The sequence below is a fragment of the Limulus polyphemus genome, unplaced genomic scaffold, assembly GCF_000517525.1.
Source record: "Limulus polyphemus unplaced genomic scaffold, Limulus_polyphemus-2.1.2 Scaffold984, whole genome shotgun sequence".
Classification (NCBI taxonomy): domain Eukaryota; kingdom Metazoa; phylum Arthropoda; class Merostomata; order Xiphosura; family Limulidae; genus Limulus; species Limulus polyphemus.
In genome coordinates this window covers 245301-254594 of record NW_013666594.1, presented here as the reverse complement: position 1 = coordinate 254594, position 9294 = coordinate 245301, and positions in this window count along the sequence as shown.

The window sequence follows — 9294 nt, the reverse complement described above, 5'->3', positions numbered from 1 at the left end:
AAAATTTGCTTTTTTGAAATTTATAACTAAAATATTGTTACGTCTCTGTATGTTCGTTTGTTAATTTTTCAACGATACAAGTCCTTTCTTAAATAAAAGTTTATTCTTCCTCAATACAACTTTGCAATACACTTAATTTCCATAGTTACTTTAACTTACACACACACACGCTATAATTCACAACAATTTACTCACTTTACTACCATGCTTGACTCAGTTGTCCATCTCTATCTCCGCCTGTCAGCAACTATAATTCCGATCTCTGTATCTGCCATCCTCGGTTCCCACCGACCATAACTGCTGTCCTTGGTTCCTCTCTCTCTCTCTGCTTGTCTCCTTTCTCTAGCACACTCATATACGATAATAGCGCCCATGTAGCCTCTACGATAATCTTCTAGACACTCATCACGTGCTACCAGCGTCACTCGACTTCCACTGTCGTAACACAAATGCGTGCATAGCACGCACTAGCATTTTTCGCGAATCTTCTAGAATCTAGATAATCATTACGTGTTACCAACGTCACGTGACTTCTCTAGAATCTAGATAATCATTACGTGTTACCAACGTCACGTGACTTCACGACAGCGGAAGTCACGTGACCCTGGTAACACGTAATGCGTTCTAGAAAGATCAGGGAACATCACGAATAATCCAATATTTGCTAGGTGCCCTCTATTCTTGTATATAAGTGCACCAGACAAGTAATCGAGAATGGAATAGAGGACAGAGAGATTGAAGATATAGATGGACAATTCATTCAAGCGCAGTAAAGTGCGTGAATCGTTCGTTGAGAATTATAGCGTGTGTTTAAGTGACTGTGGAAATTAAGTGTATTGCAAATTTGTATTGAGAAAGAATAAACTAGTTTTATTTAAGAAAGGACTTGTATCGCTGAAGTTCTTCGGAAAGAATTTTTACGAGTAATTAACTAACGACCACAGACGTAACAGTATAATATAATACTAAAGAGTGGGTATTTAACGTATAATAAAGACTGGAGAGTGAAATTTTAATGTAAAGTAAACATTGGGAGATGTATATTTTATGTTAAATAAAGACTGGAGAATGAAAATTTAACGTACAGTAAAGATTGGGAGATGTATATTTTACGTTAAATAAAGACTGGACAGTGAAAATTTAACGTACAGTAAAGATTGGAAGATGTATATTTTACGTTAAATAAAGACTGGGGAGTGAAAATTTAACGTATAGTAAAATAAAGACTGGACAGTGAAAATGTAACGTATAGTAAAGATTGGGAGATGTATATTTTACGTTAAATAAAGACTGGAGAGTGAAAATTTAACGTACAATAAAATAAAGACTGGACAGTGAAGATGAAACGTACAGTAAAGATTGGGAGATGTATATTTTACGTTAAATAAAGTCTAGGGAGTGCAAATTTAAAGTATAGTAAAATAAAGACTGGAAAGTGAAAGTTTAACGTATAGTAAAGATTGGGAGATGTGTATTTTACGTTAAATAAAGAGTGGGAAGTGCATATTCCATGTATAATAGAAACGAAGAGTGATGTTATACGCTACGCCAGACAAAGCCTTTGTGGCGGGGAGCACTGCAAACTGCCTAAGGGTGCGTTCAGGTTAAAAATTCAAATGATAAACGTTAAAATGTGCAATTACAACACCAGAGTCCCATGTGATCAGCGATAACCTTATTTACAGACTTACAGCGCTAAATCCGGGGATCAATTCCACCCAATGGGCAGAGCGTAGATAGCCCATCGTTTAGCAAAACAAACAAATAAATACAACATTAAGGTTAAAGATCTAATTGGTGAAGTGCCACGTCTAGTATATATATTTTTTGAAAATTAACAAACAGAACCTTATAAAGTTCTTTCCCCAACTACTGCCCCCAACCACAACCAAGGACATTTGTGTAGCTTTGTGCTTAATTACAAACAAACAAACAAATCCTCATCTACCAAACAAAATGAAAACCCAAGGCCAGATAAAAATAAAAAAATAACCGGTTTCTCATCAGCGCCCGTCCATCTACAAACTGCCGTGGTCTCGGAATTATTTTTTTTAAATGTCCATATTCCCTAATCTAATTTCAAGCGATTGATTGAAACGCTACCTATAGAAAGACTATAGTAACGATAACTTTCACTCAAGTATCGCCAAGAAGCAAGGTTGACATTAAAAATGACGCCTCTCTCGATATATATGTGTATGTCTGGATATAGTTGTGAGCAAGTCGTAAGTACTCCCAAATTGTGTAATTAAAACAGATGGACATGTTGTCAAACATATGACAAGATTCTCGAATCTTGGAAGTATGTTGAGTAATTAACGAAGAAAGATGCAAAGAGGATATAAAGACAAAGATAGCTAAAACAAGGACTGCTTTCGTGGGCATTATACATTTACCATCTACTTACCAATAAGAAGATAACGATTGATAAACGGAAGATGCGAAGAGGATATAAAGACAAAGACTGCGTTCATGAAAATGAGACATCTACCACCTACTTACCAATTTGAAGATAACGATTGATAAACGGAAGATGCGAAGAGGATATAAATACAAAAACAAAGACTGTGTTCATGAACATGAGAAATCTACCATCTACTTACCAATAAGAAGATAACGGAAGAGAATGTCTACGTTTGGTCAACGTTGGTGTACGGCTCTGAAACATAAGCAACTAGCAGAGTGATGCAACAAAAGCTGGACACTACAGAAACGTGGATTCTAAAGAAAATTCTGAAAATCAGCTGTATTGAGAAAATGACTTACAAGGAAGTATCACAATAAGCAAAGCAAAGTCACCAACTTATAGAGGTCACTCAATAAAGTGAGAAAAATTATTGGGGTTTGAAAAATTTGTACATTGCTGATAAAATTGAGGGCAAGAGATGAATGGACAAATTTTGAGATAGCCTGGTGGTTGGGTCGTTTAAACTCGCGAGTTCGAATCCCGTCACTGACTATACTCGCCCTTTCAGCTGAGTAGGTGTTATAATGTGATGGTCAATCCTACTTTTTGTTGGTAAAAGTGTAGCCTGAGAGTTGGTTTTGATGGTGGGTGGTGTTGACTAGCTGCATTCCCTCTAGTCTATCACTGCTAAATTAGTGACGAATAGCGCAGATAGCCCTTGAGTAACTTTTCGCAATGTCCAAAAAACAAGCAAACACATTTTGAGGTTGTTTGGCTCGCACAAACTGGCGAAGTACTGTATGTTACAAGAAACAAGTGACAGCAGGAAAAGATAGTGGTCAAAACTGTTGACCTCATTTTGGTAGGAGAAAAAAAGAAGAAAAACTCCCCTTTAAATGTTTTGAAGATATTTTATAAGAAACTGAGATATTTTTATCTGACCTAACATATGACACGAAATTGAAAAGATGAGATGTTATAGATTTGTACCTCCAATCAAAAACACCATAAAAACTAAACACTTGAATTAATACGTGATACTGAACCGAGAATATAAACTAGAGAGTTGTATTCCCAATCACAAACAACGTGAAAACTGAAAGCTTATCTAAAATCTTATTATACTATTGTAAAATACTTTCGTACATTTAAAAGTTTTAATCATCATGTAATAAATTCTAAACTGTGTTAACATCTTTGATAACTGTTAAAAATAGGATGTTACAGCGATATAGCATCGTAAAATGTGAGAATTTTGGCTTATAAATGATAGAAGGAGAGATTTTAAAACACAGCACATTTCACTCTTCGGTGATTTAATCTTTTGACGGGAAAAACCCAGTTTATAACAGGGTTACTGACAAAGTAAAAACTATCGACATAGCTTGCTTTCTTCCTGGTACTAGGAAATTGAATCTCAAGGATACTAAGTCAATAAAATAAGTGCACTTTTACATTACGTATATTGACTTAAAAAACAACACACCTTTATTAAAATTAGCTTTGACTTTTTTAGATTAAGACAGAAACTTGATGTGATCAAAATTATAATTTCTTGCTCAGGATTCATTTTCATTTGTAGTAGGCTACTACAGTATAAACGTGAAGAAGCTTCAGAACTTTATAAAAACTCATCCGTCAGGAGAACAAAGATGATTCTGACGCGTGACTACGTAGTAGACGTATTAAATACAAAGGTATTTATATAAATTGCAGGTGAAAGCACACGACTAGTAAGGACAGAAGGAAAGTAAGTAATACAAGTTTTATAACGAATCTGGAACAACGGTCAGATATGATATTTGTGAAAGATAAGCTGTAGCTACCTAAGTTAGATGATAAGTCTAGGGAAGTGATATATGCTGTTATATGATTAATTTGTTAAATATTTCAAAAGAACTAAAAAGCAATGGTTCTATTTCATAAATTACTTTTTTTCATCTTTTGGAACGTCTATCATTTTTCTCAGGCGAGCGTTTGTTTTATGAATTTTGTTTAATCCACTGCCATTTTTGTGTTTATATTACTCAATATTCAAAGCACATTATCTCGTGTTATTTTAAAGTTTAATTTAAACTTTAAAGCGCTAGTTTTTCAATGCTACTACGGTAAGCACTGATTTTTCAGAATTTTAGAAATTATTTGCTAAAGGTAGTTGAAAGAAATCCAATGTTTTCTATGGTCAGGTAATTAGGTACAAACTGGCGTTAAAATCCAAGTTATTTCACTAATATTTTCGAACGCATAAAAAAGCACAAAATGGGCTTCAGTGGTTACTTTTCATTTATGATTCGATGACGAGGAACCCACTTTGAGACTAATAATGGCTGGAGACGGCTTAAATGGGTAATGAAGAAAAACTTTAATATGATATTTATGATATTTTTTCATTGTATAATTGAAAAAGATACATGCGAGTTGAACAGTTTTTCTCCATTCCATGAAACGTGTCCAAACTTACCTTCTTTAGTTCCACTTAATACAATTTTAGTGAATGTTTTTGTATGTATCTTTTAGCTTTGGAACGAATCGATATCCAACTATCACTTGTGAAAATCGTAGCATCACCATTACAACCATGAAACTATATACATCCCTATTGCTTCTCGTTGTCCTGGCCTTCTTGATGGCTAAAGCTGTTCCTACTTTCAACCATCGCTTCAAACGAGACGTCCCGGGCTCTAACTTCCTTAACTCATTTATTCCATTTGGACCAGGAGGATTTTCATTTGGTTTCAATTTTCCCAATATTGCAGCATACGGCAGACGACTGTTAGGTGGTATCCAAGGTACGTAAAATTTATTTGTTATTATTAAAAAAGTGTTACAAATACTTGGAAGATTATAGTAATCAATGTAGTAAAATATAAGAAAATATATAGTTTAACTGAAATAAGCGAATATCCTAGTATATTTTTACTAAGAATAAAGACTTATTTACTACTAGTGTTCTCGTATCACCAGTTTTAATAAAGACTTATTTACTACTTGTGTTGTCGTATCATCAGTTTTAACACTTTTAGTGCTTTGTCCAAAAATTGGGCTGAGCGAGATCTAGTGGTCAATGTACGTAGACTGTGATTCCGAGGGTTTATGGTTCACATCCTGTTGCCGCAAAAATGTACTCCGTATTTTGGGACAATGGATGCGCTATAACAATGACGTTTAAATTGCGCTATTCGATCACACAAGAATAGTTCAAGAGTTAGCGGTTGGTGCTGCTACTTCCCTTTTAATCTAACAGTTCAAAATTAAGGACGACTATGTGAAGATAGTCCTTGCTTAGCGTTGCATGAAACTCTTTTAAGAAAGAACAGATACTGAGAATTTTTTATTTATTTATTTCATTTGATAACAATTTTGATTAATGGTTAAGGATTTTCAGTGGTTACAATTTTGACAAATCTGCTGCTTTAGGTTATTAGTGGCAAGTAAAGGACTATATATCAAAACCAAAATAACTGCTTACATTCTATCATTATATGAGGCCTATGTGCTTCATTTGTTTCGTTCTTTCAGGCAGTACTGGTGCGCTGTTAATTCGGCAAAACTATTCTGTTGCAGTGGAAATCGTGAATCAAAGAATAGATTAGGATTCTACGTACTATTTTCTTCACTGACATTCACGTTTGGTGAAGAAAATAAATGAACAAATAAACAAGTCCTGAGATTATAGTATGTGAATTGTTTTCCTCTTTTAACAATAGGAACATTATACGGTATTCAAAGTAGTGTGGAGAACGAAGCTAGAAGACATCCTGCTGGTCCCTCAGGAAACGTAGTTTACGTAAATGGTATGAGATGTTATGTGAGAAGGTATGTCGATAAAGGACATGGAGGCTATGGAGTTGCTAGTAGTTTCAGCTGTGCTCCTGCTTAGAGGGAAAAAAATGTAAGAATATAGTATTTATAAGTTTCTATAAACGAACTATTCTGACAAAACTGTTAAACTTGTAAAACTGAGAAAATATTGTATTAAAGCAGAAGCAACCACAGCTATTTAACATTATTCTAAAAATAATGACTGACGCATCTTTCGTGTTTACAGTTAGGACCTTCAATTGTCTAAACAAGTTTTAGAGTTGTTTGTTTGTATGTGATTAAGCACAAAGCTACAAAATGGGCTATCTGTGCTCTGCCCACCACGTGTATCGAAACCCGATTTCTAGCGTTGTAAGTCCGCAGACATACCGCTGTGCCACTGGGGGCTATAAAGTGCGAAGAATCTAGAACATATGACATTAGCAGTTTCTTCTCTTAATGTTATTACATATATGTACTAGAAACAAAGTTTTTTCGTTTCGAAACATAAACATAGGTATCTATTTATCTTTCTGTCTTTGGCGTGGCCTGATGGTTGACGTGCCAGACTGTGAATTCATGGTTCGTGTACCTTTCCCAGAATATTGTCTTTCACAATTTAAGAGCCATGGGTGGCAATCAAATTCCACTATTCAATAAAAATAGCCCAATAATGGTGGTTCTTGTGTTGGCTAACACTGTAGTCTGTCAGTTAAAACTTAGAGACATGTAACATTTGTACGAATATCAGAAAAAGACAAACTAAACACATTTGATAAATGTATTAAGCTTTATGTTATCTTAAGTGTATAAAACGTATATAACATTATCTTACTTTCTAGATATATTGGAGTAAGTTTAAAGCCTTTCTTTTATCACCTTGACCAAAAAAGTGAGTCAATGTTATAGACATAAAAATAAATCGTTTTTATAATGTGACACCACCTACAAATTATCAATTATCTATTATAAAACAAGACAAAGTAAATTGTCTTTCGCTTAAACGTAATTTGTTAGCATGGGAAATGGTGCAGTATGAATACCAGCCATTTATTAAGAAAATGATATATTCGATTCTTTGTTTGTTCGTTGTTACACACAAAGCTACACGATGGACTACCTGTGCTATCTATGCCCACCACGAGTCTTGAAACTCATTTTTTAGTTATGGCAGCCCTCATACTTGCTGCTGAGCAACTGTGGGCCATTTCATTCGCAATACTTTGAACATGTTTTAAAGACGACCTGACATGACCTGGTGGTTAGGGCGCTCAACTCATCAGCAATGGGGGGGGGGGTATAAGGTAACAGTCAATCACACTTTTCGTTGGTACAAGAATATCCCAATAGTTAGCGGTTGGTGGGTTATTGACTAACTGCCTTCCCTCTAGTCTACAACTTCTAAATTAGGGACGGCTAGAGTAGATGGCTCTTTAACAACTTTGCAAGCAGTTAAGCAAATAAACTTTTAAGACATGAGAAAACGACTCTTCATAGATACATAGGACTACCATATTTTCTTCTGAACATTACAAAAACAAGTCTCAATTATTTTACTTTCTTTAATTAACTTGTTGTTGTTGCTATTCCTGTATACGGTTTAACAAAAATAAGTAAACAATATTTGCATGATTTGAACGATGAAATTAAAATTAATTTGTACAAGCGAAAAGAATATATTACCATATCAGTTTTATGTGAATAAACAGAAAATTTATTTTATTTATGCGTTTTGTATTTTTGGTGCAGGTGAGATGTGAAACTATACACAAAGATCAAGAATGTCGTTGGATTGATACCTGGATCCGTATTATATATCTTGTACATCTTAAAGCTTATATATATCTGTGTCCTTCTGCAGTTACTGAAGAATACGGAAAAGGGTTTTCTGTGAAATAAAAAAAATCGTTTCTAATGTGTAGTAATTTTCAATAATAAACTCTCTTGTATTAAACTTAAAAGTTATTATCTAGATTTCCTTAGATTATCTACGTAGTCACAAGTTACAGAAGTTAATTATTACATAAGGTGAAACATAAACAAAGTTCAACTATGCATAATTAATAAAGGTTTCAAAACACTTTGTCAAAAAATTCTCTCCCGTCAAATTACCTGTTCAGCTATAAAGACATTCAATTCTACAATAACCTTTAGATTAGCGTGATGAGATGCGGGTCTGACGATCCAAGGCTAGAGTCGCGATATGTCACTGAACACGATCCGTACTTTCAACTGTGGAGGCACTATGTTATAGTCAACTCCACTATCCGGCTGAAAGTAGTCGCATATGCGGCTGTTGCTGCTAGCTGGTTTCTGTCAGCAGTTCGAAATTAGGATGGCTGTGTCTCTGACCTGGCCATTCAACGCATGTGTTATATAATAAGGTGCCATTGAAGTTGAACGTGTCGAAATACACCATTTAATATCAAAATAAGGTCCCTTTTCTTATCATTTCCGATAACTACTGAATTAAGCTTCATTCCATTATTCAACGAAAAACAAACAAATTCGTAACTGTAATATTGCAGGTTTTGCTATCAAAACCCAATGGCCACATTCATGAAGTCAATTTATTGTTAACTGCCTTTTTGACAAAAAACAAACAAATTCATAACTGTAATATTGCAGGTTTTGTTATCAAAATCCAATGGCCACATTCCTGAAGTCAGTTTATTGTTAACTGCCTTTTTGACAAAAAACAAACAAATTCATAACTGTAATATTGCAGGTTTTGTTATCAAAACCCAATGGCCACATTCCTGAAGTCAATTTATTGTTAACTGCCTTTTTGACAAAAAACAAACAAATTCATAACTGTAATATTGCAGGTTTTGTTATCAAAATCCAATGGCCACATTCCTGAAGTCAGTTTATTGTTAACTGCCTCAAACAAACAAACAAAATTCGTAAAAATGGAGTACCGATTGTTAACGATGTTACCACGGTCGTAGCTGCAAAACTGAAAATTTGATTATTTAGAAGGCCCGGTATGGTCAGGTGGTTAAGGCACTCGACTCCCAATCTGAGGGTCGCGGGTTCGAATCCCTCTCCCACCAAAACATGCTCGCCCTATAAGCCGTGGGGGC